Here is a 25,737-nt window from a genome sequence, read left to right on the forward strand (position 1 = left end):
TACCAGTACCAAGTTAATATTTACTTTCAGTATCATGACTATGGTGCTACCAAACAGTAATAGGTCAGATATATTCTCAAGAAATTCTCAATAAATTTCTAAAAATAATCTTTTAAAAATAATAACTTTTTAAAAAACTTCTAATGACTATTATAATTGGGGAAAATATAAAAAAATGAAATCTGGCTGAAGCAGTTTCAAAGTACAGTATCAATTATATACGAGTTTCTAGAATTTCACGATCTAGAAAATCACAATTACACTGAATTGTAACAAACTATGCAGTCCTTCAGTATTCAAATTCTTCTCATGTGTTGAACAACACACAACTAGTACTACCAAAAATCTTCAGCTCAGGCAAGGTATCTTCAGTTCAACCACAGGAGACAGTAAAAATCTTTATTATGATCTTGTGGTCAGATAACTATTACATGGCCTAGCAAAAAGAATTTAAATACTTGTGAATATAGAACTGGATTTCTAACCTGTATCTAAAGGTTCCAAAGTAAACATGCATCTGCATATATTCCATTATTTCCATTCACAGAAAATTAAAGTATAAGTACACAATGTTTTCAGCACCTGCACACATGTAAGAAATGGGGCATTCCTTTAATTCAGGCTCAGAATCACAGCTATTCCCTATAAGCTTTAGTGGACAGGACAATTCAGCTAGAACATCCCAACAGTGAAACCACAAAAGAAACATCCCAGAGATGGAATATGGGAGAAAAGGCATACTGCCTTTCAGACTTTTCCCAGGAGAGCAACTTAATTCAGGCATTCAAATAAAGCTTCCGTGACATGCACTGAACACAGACTCCTAAAAAGAGAGGGACCACTTTACTACTTTGGGTAAAATTTATGTTGTAAAATGTTGTATTTCTGTTTGAAGCTTACTACAGGAAGTTATAGAATCCTTAGAAAGCCAGTGAAAAAAGTATATATTGTACATGAGATAGTGTAAATTGAAATAATAGAACAGAAACGCAACATAGTAGTTGCAAAAGATAAAACAATAATTTACTGAAGTTCAGCTTGGCTATACACATTCTACATGAGAACACTGTTCCTAAAAGATGAATATATAAAATCAAGGATAAACACATCACTTGCAAAATCAGGATGAACCTCTCGGAAGCTATCCAGACTTTCAGCCACTCAGATTCACTGCTGCTTGCTTATGACAGATAGATTTCTGTAGGAACACTTTGGTTTTGTCAATTACAGCTAAATCACTTCACTAAGGTTATACTGTGCAGATGAACCCATCAAAATCCACACCTGTTCAGACAGACAATTTAGTAATTCCACCCGAGCAGTATTTTTTTTTTTGCTGAAGGGCTCATTTGCTCTAGCTCAAATCACTATCAATTTCTAATAGCCTAAATGAAGTTACTTGGTCTTTTTCTAATTGCCACTTAACCCCAAATCACCTATAAGGGAAAAAAAAAAAAAAATACAAACACCAAAACCTAAGATTACTCTGGTAAACACCACTGTTGGCACCCTGCGTAGCCAGGCCAAGCAGCAATCACAAGAATCCAGTCTGGACCCAATGAAGCACTGGATATCGAAGACCCTGGCCCCCCAACCAACCCCTGATCACACAGAACATTTCAACAACTTCAGGAGGTTTTCCATTAGACATTAGTGTAACTACAGCATGATACAGAATAAGCAATCCTCATCTTACACACTTTAACAGTCTCCAGTTTCTCCCATGAATGTAAAGCTTAATTAATATTAATTAATTATTTAATATTAATAGTTATCATTACTAATTATTAATAATAAAATAATTAATAATATTAATTAAATATTAAAAATTAATATTTTATTTGTCAAAGACCAAGTCCACATGCTAATTTTTTATCAGATTTCACTGCCACCCTCTCCCCAAGACCAAATCAGCTATTTTTGCCAAAAGTATTTTTAAAATTAGATCTTATAAGCAATACGTAACTTCCTTTCCTTAAAAGTATGATCCATTTTGTGCAAGTTTAAGACACTAAAAACCCATCTAAAAAGCACATTGATTCCTTGGGCAGTTGATTCTTTATTAATGAAGTATTAAAGCTCAAAATTGTATCTCTTCTCAAATAACCAAAACAGCTCTTTTACAAAGCAGCAAACTGTAGTACAGCATAAATATTGTCACTGTCTCCTTTTAGCAGATAATCTCACTTTCCAGTGCAAATTTTACTGTAACTACCTTCCACCTTCTCACCTCTCAAAGTTTTCCTGTTTTGTAACACTCTGGAAACCCAACATCTTGCTTTGAAACAGCTTCGAAAAACTGGCCTATGGCCAACTTGCAACTGATACTACAGTTTAAATACCTTTCCAGCAAAGTTGCACAAACTTCAAAATAATCTGGGATCAGTCATTAAAATGTTTTTGTTTCAGTTATAACACTAATGAAAACCAAATGTCTAAACTTATTTTAGCTAGCTTAATGGTCTAGGGACTTCGCTTAAGAAAAAGGGCTGAATCAACCTTCATTTACCCAACTGAATAGATTAGCAGTACAACATTGTACAGAGATATGGATAATATTTTTAAAAGATTTAATTATAAGAGTGTTTCAGCTACAGATTTAATTAAGGAGGCCCAATTAATTGCCTCGATTTTATTCTCCTCCAAAGTCTACAGTTACAGTACACCCAAAACTATTCACTTTTAGCTGTAAGTTTACAAGGTTCAATTTGCAAACAGATTTAAGACCCAAAACTAATGCTGTGCTATTTGAAAAAAACAATTCTTTGCTAAGAAGGATAAGATTCAGGATAAGCTATTACAAACTGGATGTTTTTACTATCCTAATAAGGTACACAATAACAGATCCTGCCTGAAGTTTAAGCCTTCCAAAAGTGTCTGCTTTTAAAAGATTTCACTGTGTTATACAAGTGTATCTCTCAGTTAATACACATGCCACATTCAGAGAACATAGGAACGTTCTGGGTGGGAATTGTAGAATACTAAATGAAATGCTTCATACAAAGCTGTCTTTCAGCTAAGAGTCATGACATTCTGCTGCTGGTTTAATCCATACCCTCTACAATTAAGCCAGCCATGCTGGTTTTGTACAGGCTTAGCAATCTATAATGAATTGATGTTTCAGCAACATTTTAGCCCTAAATTCATTTTAGGACGATTTGTACATGCTTCTCCACAGCAAAGAATATCGAAGTTCTGCTAAAACAAGATCAACATAGGCTGACACAAATATATACATTTTCAATGACAACATTGTTGACCATCATCTGTATCTCAAGATATTTAGAGCATGCACCACCTGTTTCCAACTAGCACTGAAACTGTTCAACCAAACAATTAATGACAGCTGCTAAAAAGTCTAAAATATCAGGGGAAAGAAATAAAAGTTTAACAACAGAATTGACGCCAGCCAGAGTCTTTTGCTAAATATGAGTCATTATAATACATACAATACTCTAGTAATGTATATTTGCACTGCACAGCATTCTCTTCAAGACCATTATAACTGAAAAGTTAACAGTTTTTGTCTGCAAGAATGCCAGCATCTGTGTGTAACAACTGTTCCTAGGATAGGAGAGCAAGCAAGCCATCTGTGCACTTCCAGAGTTATACATACTTAAGAAATCCCTAGCAGAGACTTCCCAGTACTCATCCCTAACATGTACATCCATGCTATTTAGCCAGGAACATATAAAACAGAGCAAATAACCTGCTCGAGAGGTGATACCAAGTCCACAAATACCAACCCAAAATGAAAAGTTGAGATTCAGTCATTTAAAAATCAATTGTTTATTCCTTAAAATATGTAAAAACTGATAGAAATTAAAGGTTGTAGATCACTGATCACCCAGGAAGTACGCTTTATAACATCAATTCTAAACACATTGCCACTTTATTTGAAAGTGCAAAGTTTAGTTATGAACACTGACATTCTTGCCATGCTTCCAAAAGTACGCAGAACTCTCCCTGTGTAGAAATCCTTCTTTCTGGCGTATCAAGACATTGAAAAGAGTAACTTTTTATATGCTTATTTCAGAGTTTCACAAAAACATCACATGCTTACAGTAATTCAATTAATTTCACTATTTAAGAGGTTCCTTGTACAGAAATCAGAAGATAGAATTCTAGTACTAAATAGCTGATAAATGTTTTTCTGTTAATCCTAAAAGGAGGAGAAAAAAATAATACAAAGAAAAATGGATACTTTAGACTACTACACTTACGTTTCACAAAAAACCCCCTCCTCAACATAAAAGGCATCCAATGCCTCAGGTCTCTGCCTTGGTCAAAACTTTGAAGTTTATAGATGATGGATATCACATCAAGAGCACCAGAAGTAAAGAATTCTTTCTTAAAGTTTCAGCTAAACTCTCTCTAAAAGCAACAGCCAACATTATTAAGTAGTTCAGCCATTTAAATGTGAATGAAAAAGTATGATAAGAATAATTTCTTATTCCTCTTTCTTTTGTAAATCCACACACCTGCTCTTTACCACTTTAAGAGAGAATCAAGACATAATGTTTATCCACATAAAAGAAATAACTGTAAGAGAGAAAAGACTGAGCAGTATGAATTCAACCACACCCTTCAAGAAACCAACCATAAAAATACCATTTCTCAGTATGAATTTTCTCAAAACCTGGCAGCCTTACAGAACAGTCACATACATAGCTCTAGCCAGCAAAGAGGTCCTCTTTTGAAATTTCAAATGGATACAAGAATGCTTTCATTTATTAAACTGAGCATACCTACCTGTCTTAATTTATCTCAGGCATTCAGCACAGAAGATTAATAAAGAGCATGTGGATCAAACAAGCAATAATCCCCAGAGATCAAGAACAACAAATCTCTGCAACAACATGGTTGGAGAGAAGTTCCCACTATCAAGTACTGGTTGCACAAAGCAGCATAGAAGTGCAAATCATGAGCTCTCAGGAGACTCCCACATCCCATCTGCCAACATGGGGAACTTTAAGTTTTAAACATAACCTATGGTTTGGGACAAACTTCTCAAAGATGAATCTGCTAAACAGTAATACATATTCATTCCTCTCAAAGGAGAATAATCACATCAAAAGCAGGTTATGGAGAAACGGCAATACTGAAGAATTAAGTCTCGTAAATTCAGACTATTAAGACTGAGTTTTATGGCTTATAGAACAAGCTTCAATTTCTTACATGATAGGGAATTCTTTCATGTGAACACACTGCAAGGAAAAAATGGATAAACATAAGTCTTCCCCAGTGTAGCAGAACCTAATACTTTCCATAGACTGAACATTCTCACTTTAACACCTCATCTACTTGGTTATTTAGTTCAAAATGTACCTCATAGCACATGAGGTGTTCCAGAACAGTAATATGGAGGCAAGTATAGCTTAAGAACAAGGTGGCTGCTCAGCTTCCTTCATATTGACACACTCACAGGAACAGTCATCCCTTTTGGAATAAGAGAACAACATTCTGAGTTAATACCTCATTCTTTTTTTCCCCTAACACTCTGCATCTGAGGCATTTTCTCACTGTGCATTAAGGGTTAATCTGAAAACATTTAATAGAGATTGCTCTGTGAATATTTAGGATCTTGATGGCTGGCAGCGTCAGCTTTGGAAGCTAGCTGTTGGGTCAGGCCAAGAGCATTGATGGAAAATGAGGTAATCCAGCAGATGTATATAGCGCTTTGGGTTTTCTTCCCCTGTCACTAGCCAAAGTGGCTTTTCTGCCTACAGCACAATTTCCAAGTATGGAAAATAGACATATGGGCTGATTAGAAAAAAAATACAAGGTGGCTTTTACCTAGAAATCTACTTGGAAAGTAGGCTTGAACTGCCATAAAAGCAGACTAACCCAAGAGCATTTGGTCACTGGTGATTACCAGCAGAGACAGGTTGGAATTGTTAAGACAACACCTAATATAGTAAAATAAGCATAGACTGCAAAAGGCATTCATTCCCAAGCACTATCATTTTATAACATCCTGCTCAATTTGTACATTTGTGGTATACGGGCTATATTAGAGCCAGCAAGGGGAGCCATACCATATCAGGCCTCAAAACCCAAACCTAGAAATCTGTTTCTCAGCAATTCCTGTGACAATTCTCACAACTTCATTTAATCCTAGACATGTGATACTAGCCTCTTCAAATCCATGCCCACTTTCTTCCCATGGAAGTTGAACTTCCGCCACAGAAAACTAGACTACGGCTTGCCTCACTATTCTGCAACATAAAAGTTCCCTCCCTGGCACACACTCATGACTGGATGTTTGGCTACAAAGAAGGACCCAACTACACTGTATCTCCAAACAGGTGCAGAAAGTTCAGAATATGCATTTCAGATTCTGAACAGAAAACAGAGATGCTTAATGGTGGTGGCTGCTAAGTGGTATTTATCTTGCATGAATCACTAAAGATATTTTGCAGTACATCTATAAAAGCAATGAAAGTGCTCTTCTATTAAACAGGCATAGTTTATAACACATCTATCTCTGTACCTATCACTTCACAAAGACACCTCTCTGGCTATTGCTATGGATACCCAACCCATAGAACATTTTGTTACCTCTGTTCAGAAACTCAGCTCAGATGTACTGCACTAAAATTAGCACAATGAGGGTATTTTATTTACATATTTTAAAATATGCAAGACACTTCTTTGAAGAGACATTTCAGGTTTGTGGAACACACAAGGTATAAGACTAGCACACTTTTGTCAAAATACCTTTAATAAACTTTCCATGTGAGAGAACTTTAAAACAAGGTCGGCACCAGAGCTAGTACGGGAAGCAACTGGTACACAGCACTGTGCTACACAGATAGAAAATCACGCCCAGGCTTCTCCCCTGCTCAAGAAGCCTGCCTTTGATCATTAAGTGGAAGGGGACAGAGCCCTTGTGGCTGTGGAGTTTCAGAATTAAGTTTATCTCAGCATGTACACAAGGCTCAATGTTACCAAGAAAACTGCTGCTGCCAGTAAAAGTGGTCTTCTATCTTTTACGGAGCTGCCTCTTTAATAGGTGTTTTTCTTCCTTACTCCTCTTTCGCTTTCCACGAGGACGTTCACCTTTGCGCTGTTTTCCACTACATTGCCTCTTGACTTTTGGCTCCTCTTTTGGTTTATTTGATGAAAAAACTAACCATGCATCCTGCAGCAGTTGTTTGCCTTGTCCTTAAGGACTGCACAACTTAGAATGACACGAGCAGTGCTTAGTCTACTTCTATCTTCACTATGACAAACATAGGGTTCATTTTCTTCAGCTTTCACACCCACCCACCCATGCCTCTTCCAGCATGACCCAGGAAAGGAGCAAGTTAATGTTTGACTTCTGTTTTAAATGTACACTTTTTCTAGTGGTTATTTAACAGCAGGGTCTGGTGTGCTGTGCAGGTAGTTTGCATGGGCTTGAAAGTCAGCAGTCCGTATTTCTGAATCAATATTTGAGAGGTTACAAACACATTCATCTTTGTGATCCTTATTTTGGAAGAGGAGAAAAGTAAATGAGTAGTTAGGAAGGAGCAAAGCAGATGGTTTAGAAGGCAGAGTACTGACCAGAAACATACTTCAAGTGTTGTATTACGTAAGTAGTCTCTCATCAGCATTTGATCTATATATGCAGGAGTTTTATGGTTTAATTTCCTTGTTATGCCAGCCCTTAGCTAGACAAAATTCACCATTCCCCTTTCCCGGATCCTGGGAAGTCTAGGACCCTTCCTTGCTTCATGAAGGTGCACTAAATACAGCAGGTTTTGCAATGGCAATGCTGCATTCCTCAGTTCCTGGGCACTGCAATAATGCACCTACATTGTCTACCTATTTAAATGCTGATTGACAGGACTCCAAAGTACTGCAGGGCACACAAAATCAGCAGGTTCATTTTACTGCAGAGGAAAAAAAGCAACCTGAACAACTGACAAGCTAGTGTGAAGTAAAGATATACACATAAACATCTCTGCATTAACTCATTCCAAAGTGAACTCAATCCATTTTCAAAGCAGACAGTAGAATTTACATTCACTGGCCAGTTAACTCCCAATGAGAACAACATCATTTGGATACAGAACCTTCATTTGAAAATAGCTAGTATGAACCTTCTATACCTCATTCCTCTGCAAACAAACATTAAGAACCTGACATATCCATGGCAACTTGTGCTGTGGAAACGAGAATTCAACATAACCTTTTAAAAAATGATGCCAGTTCTTTCACAAAGAATCCACTGAAAGAACTATAAACCCCGTAGGGTGACAGTGTAATAATAAATTTAAATGTAAACATCAGTCAGAGGCCTAGCTTAAAACCTGCACCTGCAGAAAGAAGCCTGCAGGGATTTCAGTCTGATGCTACCAATTTTAAAAAAGGTATTTCATTGCCCTGAAGACCCCACAACCCTCTCACTCTTCAACACTGCTGGTTTGTCAAACCAGAATGACATCATACTAGCATGGCCCCCAGCCTCTTAAGGAACTTAAATTAAAAAAGAAATCCATAGGATAGTCGTATTGCTATAACAATGCTAAAAGTCAAATCAGTTTATACTGATGCAGCCTTCTCACTTAAAGCTAGGTAGTAAACAGAACTGGGTTTCCAATAAAATTTACATTCTGCAAGCTTTCTGTACCCTTATAAATCATTAACAGAGCCAAACAACTATACCATACATCTAAAGTCTTTGAGAAAGGAGCTATCTTCAACAGTAGTGGGGAAATAAAAAGCAAAGGAAGAAAACAAGAGGCTGCATTTTCCACGTACAAAGACTAGGGAAAATACCACAGTAAATGTCATTGTGACAGGAATTTTTAACCTACCTAAATTTTAAATAGTTGTTCTTTAACCTAAAGATACTGGAGCAGAAGTCAAACACAACCTAAGAATCCATGAAGGAAAAGGTTGGGCTTGCATACTTCTAATGCAGAAAGAGATACATGTCTGAGAGTTTTCATCTCTCTAGCTACAGACAAATATTAATCCTTACAGCATTACATTCTGTGTGTGGAAAACAGGGCCAGGAATTAAACATGCCCTTCAGCAAATCATAATTCAACATCATATCCAAGATTAACATGCTGACAGTTCTGTCTCCCAGGCCCAAGTTCCTGATACCAGACTCCACTGCCTCTTATTCATGCATCTTAATTGCCAGGTTTAGGAAAAAGGGCATGCAAGATAAAGGCTGGTATCTGCTAATGAGGGAGTGTTTTATTTTATATCTTAATTCTAACTCAGAGTAATGAGCAAAGCAGTCTGAAATCTCAGAGTTTGATATCAAATTTACAATGGGGTTTGAAAAGTCTAATTTCTCCCTTGTCCCCAAAGCAATTTTATATGAAGCTGGGGAAGAAAGATGATTCTGGAAGTTTGTGGCCACCAGTATACACTTAGTGTTCAGTTGGAAGATATTTACAGTGATGAAATGGAAGCAAGCCAGAAGATTTATAAAAGTATTTTCCCCCTCTCCCCCCTATGCATTATTACTTTACTTTGAAGAGCAGGGAGTGGAAATAAGAGAGTACAGATGTGCAATTTTGATAGCAAGACCCATTAGCACAAAATGAGAAGGTGATTAACATGGGCCCAGTGCTATTAACCACTTTGATACCTTTTTAATTTGTATGCCCCTGCTTTCTAGAAACTCTTCTAGGATTTTCTAATACTATAAAATAATGGTTGGAAAGGAGCTCAATAAAGCAGCTAATACTGCTTCTCAGGACTGGGTGAGAAAAGCACAACCTAGACGTAATTAATCTGTGCCTTATAAGGCACTCTGAAAATCAAAATACCACAGTCGTCCCAAGCAATCTGTTCCAGTGGTTCAAATTTTTTTTCTAGTGTCCATTTACACCATCTTTGTTGCAGTTTAAGCACATTACCAGTGGTTCTGTCATCAGAGAGGCTAGAGTGAAAAATGTTCTCCTCTCTTCTCATTTATATCTCACCTGAAGACAACTCTTCCCTCTCCCTGTAGCCTTCTGTTCTTTCAGGGAAAGAGTTCTAAATCTTTCTGTGAATAAAATAATTACATTTTCAAGACTTTGTTCTCTTTACTGTCCTCTATACTCTCTTAAAGTACTCTAGTTTTTCCTGAGGTGAAATGCCTAAGCCTCGAATCAAAGACTGTCATGTGATTTATGGAAAATTATCCTACTTATGTATCACAGTACATTTGACTCGTTTGCAACATTTATGTTAACAGAATCACATCTGGTTTGTGAAATGCAACATCCCCAGATCCTTTGCACAAAACTCACTCTATTCCCCTGTTGTCTACTTGTACAGAGATGATCAAGAAATACAGTATCTTGAGTCTTATCCTTATCTAAAAGGCATATTCTTCCCCAGACTGCTTCTCCGCTTTCTTCAAATCATTCTGAAGCCTAACCACATTTTTCAACACGCTTGCAGCAATTCCTAGCTTGGTACCATCTGCTGCTAATATTGCACAGCCTTAACATTTCACTTAAGTCTAAATTAGTGACAGAATCCTGCAGAGACCATTCAGTCTAGACATCCTCTGGTCTGACAGTGATCCATGAAACTATTTAAGGTTTTTCACCAACTTTACAGTATTTAGAGAAACATCTCCTTGCTTTCCATACAGACAAAATCAATAGAATAGCTCATTAAACTATGAACATATTTGTTCATCCCAAACAAGACGGGATACCATGTCACAAAAGGAGATTTGAGTGCTTGCAAATTTTGTTTTGAGAAAATCCACATTCATGTTTATTTAACACCTTTGTACTTACTACTTGAAGAACCTACCAAATAGTTCTTATTTGTTGCAATGTTTTTGCAAGTGGTCTCCAGTTCTCTAGTGGTTCTTCTCCACTTGCCCCTCTTAGATACAGATACTGGCTTGGCTTCTCTTCCCCTCTTTAAAGAACTTTATCTGTCTACATGGAAACTGGTAACAGTTCTGAGACCAAGAACTAGGCGAAGCAGAATAACCTTGTTTGAATTTCACCTGCTTTTCAAATTAGCACTTTCGTAAGTGTTCTTCATTATTTTCCTTACCTAAGGAAAGTTCCTACACTTCTGTTTCTGGGGTCAGGTATAATTGCAGCTTATCCTGCAATAAAGATAAATCTGAAGCAATAAGTGCACTAAACATACAGTTTTCTCAGCATCATGTTACATTTCTTTATTCAGTAGAAGGTCAACCCTTATTCTTCTTATCACCATATAGAGACTATTCTGGAACTATACTACCTTAATTGTAATAACCATAAAAGGATGCCCTTAGTATCAAACGTGCCTGAACAGATACAGGGCAAGAGCTAGTCCTGTAGAAAAACCTCTCTAGAGACAGGAACACACTAATGTAAACAGTTTGTTGTACAGTGTAACACCTTTGTATCATGCATTTCTATTATTTAACCATATTTTCCTTTTAATCTTTATTCTGAAATTGTTTAACATAACTTTGCATCAGAACTCTCAGCCAATATGTGCTCTTAACCAAATTTATAGAAAGAAATCCATACTTTAATGAAAGTATGAAACCAGAAATTTTAAATATTTTTCTGAAGAAAGGTTCATCCAAACCTTTTCCAAAAAGGTTGCAGCCAATTGATTTCTTAGAATATTTTCACCACTCAGCTCTCTTATTAGTTGTCTGCACCCTAATTTAGTAAACACCCAGCAGCATCTCACATTCAAGTTATCAATAGTCCAGATTGGTAAAGTGGGAAAACAAAGTCTTATGTTGCAGATGGAAACAATCTAACTGATCACCAAATACCTCATTAGTGCTAAACGAGGTCTCTTACCTCCTGTTCTGGTTGAGCTGTACCAACCATGCTGGTGTACATCTGACCATGTATTGAGCTCATTCAACTTGACAACCAGAAAGCTAATCTGAGCAAGTGGTTTTCTGCTGGCTGAGCAAATTGTATAGTCTTATGCCATGAACACATAAGCAGAAAGCAAGACCACATTACTGGGCTTGCATGCTGTAGTAGGAAGTTGTAAGTCGTATTTCGTAACAAGTGCTGTCACCCTAATCTAGAACATTACCCACAGTAAGAGCACAACTGCTGCACCTGGCAGCCACATCTATAACTAAAACTACTTGATATTGTTAATTATAGATAGACTCTCAGGAAGCTAGTCTATACAAGTCTAAATTCATTGAAAGAAGGTAACTGTGAGAAAGAAAGAAAAATCTAAGCAGTGGAACAAAATTGCTGCATCAGTTACCACCACCCCCACCTGCCCTTCTCCATGCAATAACCGCGAGTACTTGTTTTGGGCCATGCTTCATTACACTAAATAGTAAATCATGGAAGACTACCCAGAAGCAGCTCACACATAAAAGCTAACTACATCTTTTTAAGAACTACCAAAATATTTACTTTGTTCAATCTTTTCACTTACTCTATTTCTGTTTTCTACTCTGTCCCAGTCATTCTGCTTAGAGCTGTAATACAATGGAGAAAATTCATAACAAATATGAATACAAGTTTCCAGTAAAGACAAACAAGATAGCAGAGAACATCCTCTTAACAGGGTTGATAAAGAGCTGGCATATAAGACTCGAAGAGCAAAGCAGTATAATCATTTTGCAATATCATTCAGACCCACTATTACCTGTTTACTAAATTTTAACTTGGAACCTCTAACACTAAGGCAGTGATCACCGGACCCTTCCCTGAAACAGAGAGGGCAATACTGAAAGGTAGGGTAGACAAGAGGGAGCTCTGTTAATTACTGCTGGACCTCAAAAGTAGGAAGAAGCTTCAGTGTTTCATAATCCCATTATTACAGCTTCAGTTTGTGGGTTTTACAGATTTAGCAGCCTAAGTTCTAAATGCAGTGAGAACTCTGAACAATATATTCAAATCGCTTTTGGTGGTTAGAGGAAAAGATGCCAATTTAAGAAAAAACAAAAACATGTTTGGCACAAGCAAACAGCTGCTAGTTTCTCCTGCCTAGTAAAAAAAAAAATTTAGAAATTCATATTTCTGAGAGTCAATAACTTCTTTGTTGTATATGTTATTGGTAAAGCCATGACAAAGAGAAGTTAAAGAGCTTTGCAAAGTAAAACATTTTGAAAAGCTAAGAAGAGAGGGACAAGCCCCCTCCAATCCACCCACCGTCACACATGAGTGATCAAAATCTATTTGCAAAAAAAATCATTTAAAAACCTCTCAATTTCACCAGAAAGCAGTTTGGCTTGTAGAACTCAACCATATCCAAGGCAGTAACAAACAGCCATGTGACCCTCTCAAAGAAAGGCCATGAAAAAAAAAATTCTGTCTGGAGTTTGTGTTGGCCAGGCAAATCAATATACTTAGTCATAACTCAACAGCACTACTTACAAAGCAAGTAATTGTTTTCCCACTAATGCCATCTCTACCATTTTTTAACAGAGAACAAGTTGCCAAAGTACTGAGTTTGCAACGAATCGTAAATTGGCTTTGCTTGACAGAAGATTAAGCAGAGAAAAAGTTTACTGATGCAACAGTTAAGCAGTTACACACAAAAAAGCCAGTTCACAACCAACCATAACACTACTTTCTTCAGCTGTCTTAATGTATAAACATTATTACACAATAATACATTTACAAATACTATACTCCAAAACCCTTGATACGAATCTTGCTTTTTCATTTTGTAAAGTTTCACCATCAAAGAAAATACATGACGACTAACTCGGGCCCCAAAAATTTCTAGGACTATTCAGAATCTTAGACTTTACTGTTACAGAACTGAGTTCTAAACTATATTAATGATCTTATTTTTAGTTTTTAATAATGATTTAGGGTTTAATTCCATTATGTTTTTATAAATATATCAGCATGACATACATTTCACATGATTTAACTTCAAAGGGTTAAGATTAAGTTACTGAATTCTTGCAATACCTGCTGTAGTTTTTTATGGTATTAAAGAAGCTATCAACAATAAGTGAGAACATATGTTTAAGACTAGGCCAAAGTTTATTCCAAGAGGCAAAAATTCCCTTCAGCTTTATATAATTATTTTGAACTGCATACATATTAAAGAAAATATTTTAACTTACTTACATATTCAAACTATGTGGCATAGTACTCTGTAATTTTCTAAGCCCAAAACATAACTGCAGCAATCTTTAATTAATTACTTCGTTCTCAAAATCCCCCTCTTCCTTCATCCCACCCAAAGTTATCTCCACATCACCCGATTTTTATGCAACTTCAAGAACTGCTGCCCAGCAAGGGTGTTTCAATATTAAATATTTTTACCTTTAGAAATGGATCCTATCAGCTGTATTGCTGAGCATAGCAACTACTTTCAACAAAAAGAAAGGGGAGAAAATTCATAAGAAAGTCTTTTAAGTTCACATCAAGTCTCTTAGAAGCATCTTCAGTCCAAGTCTATAGGTATCAAGCATCCACCCTGTCTTACAACTAATAGGAAAGTGCAAAACTCCAAAGACCACAAATGAGGCCTTACCAAAAAACCCAAACCCCCAAAACCCCAGCTTTAATTCCAGCACTACACCAAAGCACAAGTGTAATCTGAGCTGTATCATTCCACTCACATTCCAGGTAGAATAAATTTTGTGTTTACAAAATATGTCTTCTCAAATCTCACTACTGATGCTCTATCCTGTGTACAAATATTTAACCACAGACAAGCACTTCACAAAAGACAGCTTGAACACGTATCAATGGCAAATGCATCTTCCCTAAGCTAAGACATAGAAGAATCTGTATGTTACCCATACAGTTAAATATGACATTGGTAAAGAAGCCTTAAAGAGATACCCATTGAGAAAACCACTTTAAAACTACTCATTTTATGTCTAAAATATTTTTAAAGCATACTCATTGATCAGACATGTACAAGTCACCAGAAGATTACTGATGCTGTACTTAAACATTAAAACCTGAAACAATGCTCATCAATACTCTCTTCAAACACTCAGGAAAACAGCAAATGCAATACTTTGCAAAAGCAAGCCATGAGCACAGTATTAGCTGTGGCAATAACACTGCCTTTGAGATTTACTCCTTGGTACAGCTCCAACAGACATGTCTTACCATATGCAAGGATGGCAATGGCATAGAGAAATACCAGGAACTCTAACCTTGACCAACCTTGGTTACATAAAGACAGAAGATAAAGAATTAACACTCTAGAGGGGGCAGAGATTCTTGACAATCCAGGAATAACAATAGTTTAGTTTATAAATGCTATGGCTCTGCACGAGAAAGCACTATTGCTGAGCATGCACGCTTCAGCCAGGAACATAAGTGTTTTCAGATGACAATGGAAACATTTCCTCCTATTAAAGCCAGAGCTATCTCCTTCCCATTTTATCTGCATGTCAAGTTCATTAACAAGGAGAGACTATACAAGACTAAAACACAGTATCCATCTGCTAATAGTTATGGCTTAATTTAGTCATTTTTATTAATTTGTGCTACATAGCACAAGAGTTATGTTGTACTATAGACAGCACAAGAATGGTTTTATCATGCTGTGTTTGTCTATTTCTACAAAAACAACAATGCTACAGATTTAAAATACACAGCAAGACCTTTCTTCAGACTTGAATGCAGAAAACTAACATTATTTCCAGTCATAGGTTGACTATACCAACCCACCAGAAAGCAAGTTTTTCACCTCTGCCATAGAGGATAAAGATGGGGGGAAGGATAAGAACAGGGAGGGCACAAAGAGTGTTTCATTCACAGCTTCTGTAAGCTGAGCACACTGTGACCACCACTCTGGGCTCTGCATCACTGAGGACATCCAGGGTGGAACCCCACCACGTCCCTCTTGAGGGTACTGGTATAGCTCCTCTCATTTTGGGCTGCATGCCTTAAGCTGTCTCCGTACCAAAAGTCCCTCAGTTCCCCACCTCAGCACTCAGGTTTCCCCTCACAGGGACAGGCTCCACATGCCCCTATTCTCATCTCCATCCACACGCTCCAAGACCATGCACCTTACAGTCACTAGTTCTTCTGGTGCCTGTCACTCCTTTCAGATGTATTTCTACCGAATTTCAAGGGGCACTTTCCTGCCTATATACCAACCAGTACCTCCCTCTGTCTCTCCTCAATGCCACCTTCCCTCCCCAGAAAACTTTATTCTTGCAAGGTCTATGCTACCCTAAATTGCCACTAGCAACCTTTAGTCTCCCATAAGCCGTGGCTTTGCCCCACTCCATTTCCCAACACCTCTTTCCTTGCTTTTCTTTGCCCCACTCACCTGGTGTGATTGCTTCCACTTTTAGATCTTTTCCTTCCCAGTTCACTATCTGACACCAGTTCTCCTTCCCCACAACTTTCCTGGCCAGATTTACTTCTCTTAATATTGCATGCTGGAGAATCTCCCACAAAGCAATTTAAACTGCTATTTATAAGCAGAGAGTAAAGGTCAGCTTAAAAAAAAAAAACAACAAAAAACCCCCAACAAAACAAAAAAAAACTCAAACCACCTTTCACCTTTATAAAATTGCTTCACACACAGCTCAGGGCTTCCCAGCCAAGGAATCTTCTCTGTTATTCTAGCTTTCACCAACTCAGCTGGACTGTGCTCCTTGATGCCCAGAACACTTGTCAAAAGCTCTTGACTCGTTGGATTGATGTTCCAAAAATTATGAGACAGCTAAAATTCACATTTTTTTTCACTATCACAACCCTCAAAAATCAGAATTCAGATGGAAATTTCATGTGGCTGTTCTATTAATGTCAAGACACATGCAACAACAGCATTAGTGTATCGTACCTTAAGAAGAGATCCCCTTAAAAGGGTAAGTTACTGTATCAAGGGTCTCATTTTTACAGTAAAGCTAAGTAGTGTTTTGTTGTAAACAAAACACTGATCTGTTAATAGTTATTTGCATTAAAAACTTCAGTGTCAAACAAGCAGTAGTTACAAGTTTTGACTATTTTAGCATTAGTCTCATTGAATGTATGATTTAGAGGCTACAATCCACTTACACTAAAGTGAAAGCAACCTGCTTTCTTAGGGCAGAAAAGCAACCTTTTTTTCTTTTAATATAAGAACATTTTCACACCTTCCCATAGTGTTTAATTTTTGCTGCACTTCACACCAAAGCCCAGCTGACTTTGTAAAAACTGCTCACAGGAAGTCACACTAAACTCAGAAATACCATATGGTCACTGAACAAGAAAATAGCCATGGTTACCAAACCAAATTAATGCCATTGATCACTTTAAAGAGAGATAGTTGTAGGCTTGCTAATTATCTGAGGTGCTTAGTACGTATTTCAAAGTTTGAAAGTAATTCTATACTTCTATCAAAGCTAATAAATCAATCATCTCTGTTAAAGGCTTAGAGGAAAACTAAAGCTTACTGCTCAAATATATGGTCAACATATGAGAAACATTACTATGAAAGCCATTCAAGGAGCCTCCTCATGGGAAAGGGTAACATTATGAGAACTAAGTGTTTTCACATGTTCTTTTTACCTTTGTTCTTTTATAGTCTTATTTTTCACCTCTTCTACAGCAAGATTTTTTTGGAGGCTACTAATCTGAATTCCATCTCTTTCTTCTCAAGGCCCCTTGGGACCACTCTCCCCCACCAATGTCTTTTGTTTCTGCCACAGTAATTCTATGACCAGTCAAAAATAGCTTCACATGGCATTCTCCAACAGTCGGGAATCTGCAATGGTAGCAGATTGGGAAAAGAGGAGTGAGAAAAAAAATCTTTTGAAGGGAAAACCCCCTACTTTCTCAGCAATGTTGTAAGCCTGTCCGCCAAAAAATAAAGAACAAGCTTCATCCTGAAGTCATGCCTCATGCATTACTGAACAAGAGAAGGCAATCAAATTGAACCAAAGGTACTGCTCTATACACAGGAAAGCCCAGCCACAGACACTGCTCTCTCCCAGGTTCCATGAAGGCAGCCACCACTGCAGCCTCATTTATTGCATTATACAACCTGCAAACAACCTTAACTCCACTACAATGAGTCCAAAAGCAGGTTAAAAAAACTGGAAAACCCAATCCTTGTATTTTATTCCCTACATATAGGCAATGCTCCTCAAAAGAGGGAAAAAAACCCCTCCTGAGTTATGCTACAAAGTCTCAAATCCTAATGCAGTCCTCCATATTTTGCACTAGTATAGTATCAGGTCCCAATTTCAACATCCATCTGCTTTTAACTGATGTACACATTTAAGCTTCTAGTCTCAAAATAACTATGTCCTCAAACTAGGCTATTATATTACTACAGGATATTACTCACTTTGCTGTAAAGGAGGAAATAAATCTCTCTGCAGAATTTGATTTTCCTTTCTATTTAATGACTTCCAAAATATCTTAAACTACAATTATGGTATAGTTTAACCATTCTATTCCTAAATAGAATGCTAGTGTCAAAGGCTGTTGTGTTTTGTTACTTTAAGCTTAACGTTTAAAGATACTTACTTAAGCAAAAAAAACCCTGGATGTTTGTTTGCGTCTTTAATTTGTATCTCAGTTCACTTGTACATTCAGCAGTCTGCACAGCAGCATCCCAATCCTATTTGAGTTTCTGGGAGCTACTGAAAAACTAAAGAAGCACAAGTCATATTTATTTTACATTCAGAGCAAAATGTAAATGTATGTAAAACAAATGTAACTTGTGAATGTTATAAACATTATAATACACTGTGAATGTTTATAAGCATTTTTATTTGTTAGAGTCAACAATTTAGTGATTACAAACAAATATTTGCCACGAGTCTATAAATGCCAATGTTTTAAGTACTTATATTTTCCTAATACACATTTCCCCACTCTGAAGATTGTTACCCCCCCTTGGCTGCTTCGCACTAGATCTCTTCCACCTCCATCACTGCAGGCTGTTTGCTTCAGGCTCTTATCCCTATGCCCACTTAAGAAATCCCATCCTCCTCCCAGTCCCTATCTGTCCCACCTGCTTTCTTGCACCTTTATTCCCTTGGCAATTCCACCAGTCAATACTTTTAAACCTGAGCACATCTATAAGCCCATTGACAACTTGGATGCTTTATCCTAAGCGTTCATTACTATTTTACAGGTTTGTCCAAGCCACATATTCTCTAACAAGCTACTTGCAATTCTGATCAGACAGTTTTTGTTCATTTAAAACACACACAGGCTACAGACACACTTGCAGTAACTACAGCTCTTCATCCCTCTCCTGAAAAGAGCTGGCTCATTTGCTGACATACAAAGTGAATCATCAACCATTCTGCAAAATCATATTTTTCAATCTTATCCAGAGGCTGAGAAAACAAACAGAGTGTCCCATTGCCTTCCTCACAGGAGTGTTTTCAATTAAACTTCTAATATCCTCTCCTCCTCTACTAGGACAAGGATGGGAAGAAGCCACCAGGTAAGCTGTCCTTCACAGGGGAGCTAACCATTCTGCAAGCAGGGTACAGTGACAGCTAGTTACAATAGCTGCACATGCCATCACTGATAACACAATACCTGGTTACTTGCACTGAATCCAGAAATTGAGGAGGCTTGTACACTACTCATCACCTACGCATCTCCAGACAGACCTCTGCCTTAATGGTCTTTTCAATATATCTCCAGTGTTTGCCACCACCATTGGAAGCAATGCTTAAGCAGCTTATCAGAACACTGGTTGTGCAGAGAGAAGGAGTTACTGTATCTTAATTTCTCAATATAAAGGGTGCCTTATGAGTACCCTTCAGAAACCACTGCCTGTAGATCTTATGTTATCACAGAGCCTTTGCTCCTAACAAATATAAACTAGGCAACTACCGGCAGCATACGTCTGAACAAAGACCAAAAAGCACAGGAAAGGCTGATCATACTTCAGTCCATAATGAACGCAAAAAGTTAGGTGCCTGAACGCTTTTTATGAAGAAAGAAAAAAAAAGCCCAGCTCCCACTAAAATAAACACAAAAATTCAGAAGCGAACAGAAAAAAAAAATGTCATTTTTACACAACGTTTTAAAATAAGGCTCAGAAGACACAAGGGCATCGGCGGCTGCCCAGCGGCTGAGAGGCCAACCGTGACCGCCCGCACACCTCCGCCCCAAGGAGAGCTCTCCCTCCCCCGCTGAGGAGACGCCGGTATCCCGCCGGTCACGGCTCCCCGGGGCGCGCCCGCCCTCAGGAGCGCTACCCCCAGCCGAGGGCGTTACTCCCCCCGCTACAGCCGCCGGCGGAGCGCGGGGCCACCGCTGCCTCCCCCGAGCCGCCGGCCCGACCTACTCCGAGCCGCAGGCGGACCGGTGCGGGGGGTGGGGGGGAGCCGGCGACGAGCCCGGCGGAGGAGAGGCAGCAGGGATGCCTGCCGCCCGCGCCGCGCTGAGGGGCCCCGCCGCCGCCCGCGCCGGGCTGCCGGGTGCCCGCCAGAGCCGGCTGCGGCTGACGCGGCCGGTACCGCCCTCCCGCCGCGGGGGCCGCACACCTCAGCGGCGGCGGCGCCGAGAGACCGCCCCGCGGGGCCCGCCCGCCCCGGCGGGTGCTCCTCTCACCTCACGACCGGGGGGCGGGCGGGCGGGGAAAGCCGCTGGCCCGCCCGGCGGTGCGTACCTCGCGGCTGCCGGCGGCGGGGCCCCGGAGGCGGCTGCCCGTTGTTGTGGCCCGGGTGGCGGCAGGAAGCGAGCAGCTCCCGCGGCGGCGGCGTCCCCACCGTGGCGCAGTTACCATGGGACGGACGCCCTCTCCCTCCGGAAGTCACAGCCGGGAGGGCGGGGAAGGGGGGGCGGGGAGAGGCGCCATCTTGAGCGCGGCGCCCAGCCCGGCGCCTGCCGTCCGCCATCTTGAGCGTGACGCGGCCGCAGGGCGGTGCGGGCGAAGAGCTCGCCCGAGGGCCTGTCCCCATCCCCGGCCTCCCCCTGGGCTGGGGCCCTGGGCCCAAGCCCCGCGAGCGGGCAGGGGTTATGTCGGGGAGGTGCTAGGAATGTAGGTTTTCTAAAACTCTCTAAAGAACGACAGCCCAATACACACAGTTGTAAAAAGAGGTCTAAATAGAGGGGAAAGTCATATCTGGGGTTGAAACGATTCTCCTCACTGTAAGAAGATTGCAGTAAGGAAAAGAAAACAAGCATAATGGTACCAGTGGAAAATCTGTTGGTTTGTGGGGTTTTTCTCCCTGAGGAATTAAGCAAAGAAACTAAACCTGGCCCTCCCAGGAGCCGCCCTGTAACTTGTGGCGGTCGCGAGGCACCACAGCGAGACAGGGAAGATGGCAGAAAGGCCAGGAGCAGCAGGGAGGAGAGGAGGGCGACGAGGGGCCCCCGCTAGCTCCTCAGCCAGGCCCACCCGGGGCGCAGCGTGGGCCACAGTGGCCCGTGGATGGTTTCAGCCCAGGCTGTAACACAGATCCTTTCTCTGGCCACTGCAACGGGACCTGCAGCATCCCTGGGAAACGCAATGCACTGTCCTTGATCTTTTGAAGAAGTGTTAATATTGTATATGAAATTACACATAGAAAACAATATTATCTAGGTGGGTAAATCCGGTGCTGAGATGCTAGGAAAAGGTCGCTACCGCCATAATTGTGCAGTGTTGTGCACATGCTTTATTTTTTAATTACATGATTGCATACTATTTTGTCCCAAAGGACCTCTGCTTCATTTAGTGCACGGAATGGGCTGAAATATGGTTGCATTGTTACTCAGAGATGCAGGGTTTCCTAACCTTTGAGCGCTTGCTTTTGCGGTTGGAATAGAAGTAGGTCTTCGTAATTTTTAAAACCAGAATAAAACATCGGATAATCTGCAGTGATCCCTTGCACATGACAAGCCGTTACACTTTCATCCCATCGCAAGGATAATTGGCTTTCTAAAAGTCGCTCTGAAGCATGCGAAACACCTCAGGTCAGGCTATTGATGGTTTGAGAGTCAGTTTGCAGCCTGAGTCAGAGACACCAAGCCCCTCCCTTCCTCCTCATTCTTCCTCTGGGGTTCACTTGACATGGTTTTTATTAAAGGCTAGTTATAACCCTGAATTCTGACTCAGACCTCATCCTAAACACCAGTAGCGTGTCTCCTGTATCAGCCCAAGAGTTTGTGTTTGGTCAGACCAGGATAGGATCAGAGCATGAAATGCTGTGGAAGTTGATGTTTTTAACACTGTCAAGTCTGGCATTGGAGCTGTGCTCGAGCAGCACAGCTGTGAATGGGAGAAAGCACATGAATTTTAAAGGAGATTTCTTTTCTGCAAAGCAGCATGAGCAAGTGGAAGAGGAAAAAGCTCTAGCCCCTCCAGCTGCAGAGGAACTTCGCTGCCAGGCCTGGTCGCTTAATACCACGTTCTGCCACTTCATCTCTAATTGTCCCAATTTCTTCTATAGGCTCAAGCAACTACTGAGTCATGTAATATAGCTTCTGTAATTCCTGTGAAACCTTCTGGTTTTTTCACAAAATATATCTACAGGATATCATTTATGCTCCAGTGATCCTCCACTGAAATACACGAACCTCAAGAAATTTAAAATACCCGTTTCCACGCCACAGCTCCTGTCTTTCAGTGCCATCTAGTGTTCACGCCTGGAAGAGATGCTGTAACTAATGGAATTTCTTCTTATCAGATCGATTTGCCGTAATTAACACATTTCGGAAATTGATAGATGGCACTGATAGAAGGTATCTTTGTAAATTAATAAAATATTTCTATATATAAAATCTAGAGATATATCAATATTTTTATTTTATGGCATTAAATTCTGACACAGATCTCCTTTGCATAAATTAAACTCAGTAGCACTCACAAAGCAAATGTGTGTGTGTGTGTATATATATATACACACATCTCAGTTATTTATTTCTGGCTATGCTGTACTCTGTAACTAATTAGATTGCTTCAGAAAATAGTGATCACCAAAAAAATAATTTAAAAAGAAAGTACTGAAATAATTTATCAACTTGCTTCATTTTCAGCTCTCCTGGAAAGGAGTAGTCATCCAGATCAGAGCCCAATCAAAATTTCACTTGCAAAGTAAAATTGGAAGGCTTGGAGTGATGAATCTTTCAATCCATCTACAAAAAGGAGCTAGGTGGTTTTTGAAACAAGGAAGAGACAAAAAATGAGGGATTATCCAGAGATCATCTGTCTGCATTTTCTTATCTTTTCTCCCTTGATGTCTGTCTTTACAGCAACTTCTAGTTCTTATTTTCACCCCCAGTCCATGATCAGCAGTTAAATAGCTCGTAACCATTGAAAGACCCTTGTCTGTCTTTTACTATTAACGCATAAACTTAAAAGAAAAACATGAGGGACTTATAAAATCTCCCCGTATTACTATGAAGAAAGCATTTAGCGGTGAGCACAGATAATTCCCCTTGAAGATTTCAAATTCTAAATTAAGACACAAATCCTGAGTAGCAAATATAATAAAAGGAATATGAATACAGAATTTTATACAATAGTTTTGTGCATACTCAGATTTTTTTTTTTTTTTTTAACCAACCTTACCCTCCCTACCTGGTCATGAAAGAATTGGAAAGTCAATATTCTCTGAATTAGTCCAGCTAAAAAGGAAACAAAGCAAGGTGCTCAGCTGCTTTCATTCCAGTGAAAATTTAATTTAATTAGAGCAATTTCAGATCACACTTTCTTCAAAGGATAGGAATTGGCATTGGCTGACATTAGCATCAAAGCTCATTTATTCACCCGCCCATATCCTACCAGCCTTTCTGAGTTTGTCTGTTTATTTAGCACTTTAATAACACCACAGTACATAAGATTTCATTTTGGACCGTGCATGGTTTTTGTTAAACCATTTAGCACAGACTTCTTATGATGTCACAGTAGAACCCCTCTTTGCAGGTTTGATGAAAGAGCAGCTAGCTCTTCTCCAGAAGAGACATTTTAAATGGTTAACAAGGACATAGACCGGGATCCAGAATTTCTTTTTCTTTTTTGTCAACAACTAATCAATATCTGTCTTTCAGCGGGGGGGGGGGGGAGTGCCAGAAACAACTGGTCATCCCTTAAGCTGCAGAAGACTGCCCAAGACCAAGGCCATATAGGTGACAGGGGTTTTGAACTTTGGGGTTGGGGGAAACCATGTGGTACTGAACACTCAGCGCTCTGTTTCACAGCTGCTTCGTCCTGGCCAGCTCATACTGAGGTGTGAGCACTGCCAGTTCAGTTGCAGCGTACAACCTGCTATCATCTTTTGTGAACTCAAAGCAAGTTCTTGCTGGTAAAGACCATTTTTTTATTTCATATTTGTGCAGCATTGGGCAAAACAGGGCTTGATCCCCAATTAGAGCTGCTGGAGCACAAGAATGAGGTGGACGAATCACAGTGCAGCTGTCTCTTTTGGAGGCACGTATAGAACTGCTGCCGCATCAGACCAGACACTAGAGATGTTGGCAATAAGAATCTGCTGCCTACATTGCAACCTCAAGCCCTGCGGTGACAGAGAGAAGCAGTTAGGCTGGGCCTCCATGGGCTTATTCTTCAGTTATCAGTGGTAGTTTGCATAGTCATGATTGTTCATGGATGACAAAATGCAAGAAAACGATGCCACAGGAAGAGAAAAAGCTCCTTTCAACTGCATTCCAAAAAGAGGTAAAGCAGACAACTCCATTTGATTTTTCAACAAGTGGAACCCAACTGAGCTGACAGAGCAGGTTCATAGCAGAAGCCCTTCACTGAAGGATTCCCTCCACATCTCACCTTTACCCCCAACTTGCCAACATAGATATCATCAGGTACATACTAGAAGCACTAAAGAGAGGCAACCTGCCAAAAGCTGAGTAAGGTGGAAATGGAGCCTACTGTACATATTACCCAGACAGAAACGGCTGATCACAAGCCTCCTCTGCTATGCTTCACCTACTTAGGAAATCAGGAGAAAGCCAGTAAAAGCAGCATGAAAGCAAAGGGACAGTGTGGGCATTTTCTGCCTTGCAGTGAAACATCAAAACTGGTAATGGAAATGGTTGTTCCTTCCCAAAGGTTTATCGTGCTACAAGCAGAACAGCAGTCTCTCCTAGACAGTGTTATCAAGCATTGGCACTAGCTGACAGAAAAAAAAATCAGAGCCCTTACTTAAAGATGTAATTCAGAATGTGAACAAGGAACAGCATAGCTATACGTTGCCTTTCTGGTGGGCATACGATTCTGAAGGGAAGTCGAATTTAAAGAAAAAAACAACAAAGAAAACAGGTAAGAGAACGACTAATGGGAATAAATTCCACTGCTTTGACCACAGCATTACTTTATCAGATCCCGGGGTTTAATATGCAACAGAATTATTGTAAGACAACAGTTTTGTGTAATGGAAATAATTTAGGTTTCAATACTTTATTCAGCAGTGCAGACAGGCCTGTGGGGTGTGCCATCTTAGCTGGAACATTTATTGATGCTGACCACTGGTTTATACAGCAGGAGTTGAAAGGTGAAGAATTCAACTCTCCAATTCTGAAATTAGGAAGAAACAGAAATGCCAAGGAAACAAGACACTCGGCACCCTGTGAGAAAGTGATGGAAAATTCACAGCTTTCAATCACTTACAGCATTCCTTATGCAGAAATAGGCTGAGCTCCCGGTTTTGCCTGGAGGTTGTGTCACTTCCAATCATCTCTGTGAGACTCAAGCATGGTTTATAGTGGCAATTTGCATGTAGATGAATGAAACGTCTGCTTTCAGTGATTGTATTTCTGAAACTTGGTTTTCACTAGTTGAGAAAGAAAACAGCTTTTTGGGGGGAATATTACTCTTGTAAAAAATCCTTATGCTCTAAACCATTGCAATCAGTCTAACCTTTTTTTTTTAAAAAGGAAAAAAAAAGGTTAGCACACACAACAGAGTAGC

The 25,737-nt window shown here is 39.6% G+C and overlaps 1 protein-coding gene across 3 annotated transcripts in view; it reads right to left on the bottom strand.

The window, feature by feature from the left end:
* Positions 1-20,634, bottom strand: part of DISP1 (dispatched RND transporter family member 1) — a 93,243-nt gene extending 72,609 nt beyond the window's left edge. Inside the window, exon 1 of one of the 3 annotated variants that reach the window (XM_069800069.1) lies at positions 20,442-20,634. The gene's annotated coding sequence lies outside the window, so the exon portion shown is untranslated. The remainder of the gene's footprint in view (positions 1-20,441) is intronic. The other 2 variants (XM_069800068.1, XM_069800070.1) reach the window with 2 other exon arrangements.
* Between the last annotated feature and the right edge of the window lie 5,103 nt (positions 20,635-25,737).

The sequence above is a fragment of the Haliaeetus albicilla genome, chromosome 13, assembly GCF_947461875.1.
Source record: "Haliaeetus albicilla chromosome 13, bHalAlb1.1, whole genome shotgun sequence".
Classification (NCBI taxonomy): domain Eukaryota; kingdom Metazoa; phylum Chordata; class Aves; order Accipitriformes; family Accipitridae; genus Haliaeetus; species Haliaeetus albicilla.